The following is an 810-nucleotide window of genomic DNA, read 5'->3' as shown; positions in this document are numbered from 1 at the left end:
AGACCAATGGAACAGAACAGAGTCCTCAGAAATAATACCACACATCTACAGCCATCTGATCTTTGACAAACCTGAGAGAAACAAGAAATGGGGAAAGGATTCCCTATTTAATAAATGGTGCTGGGAAAATTGGCTAGCCATAAGTAGAAAGCTGAATCTGGATCCTTTCCTTACTCCTTATACGAAAATTAATTCAAGATGGATTAGAGACTTAAATGTTAGACCTAATACCATAAAAATCCTAGAGGAAAACCTAGGTAGTACCATTCAGGACATAGGCATGGGCAAAGACTTCATGTCTAAAACACCAAAAGCAACGGCAGCAAAATCCATTGGATTTCTTAATTGCAAACCACAGAAACCCTCTCTGTCTTGATTAAACAGAAAAAGAATGTGTTAAAGGCTATGAAACCGTTTTCAGATTTTCAAGGAGGTGCAGAGAACCAGGCTCGAAGATTATAAAGCCAGGAACAGTGCTCACCTCACCACAGATAGCCCTGGGGAGACCCCACCTCTGGACACAGACACTGCGCATCCACCCCACTGGGAACTGGAGGATGCTGCAGAACCTCTGCCACTCCCCTCTCTAAGAAAACAAGCCTATTTGCCCTTCCCCACACCAGAATGGTTCACTTTATACCTGTTTATTTGTGCCACTAGCTTTACATTCAAAATATCAAATGCAAGCCATCTGGTTGGTGAAGCCTGTGTAACATGCCTGCATTCTAGCTGCAAGGGAAGCTAGGAGCAAGTTTATGGCTTTACCTTGGGAAGAATCTACAAACTGGAAAGGAAATTTAAAGGTGCAGA

This window comes from Theropithecus gelada, chromosome 8 (assembly GCF_003255815.1).
Source record: "Theropithecus gelada isolate Dixy chromosome 8, Tgel_1.0, whole genome shotgun sequence".
Taxonomy (NCBI): Eukaryota; Metazoa; Chordata; class Mammalia; order Primates; family Cercopithecidae; genus Theropithecus; species Theropithecus gelada.
This window is presented reverse-complemented; position numbering follows the sequence as displayed.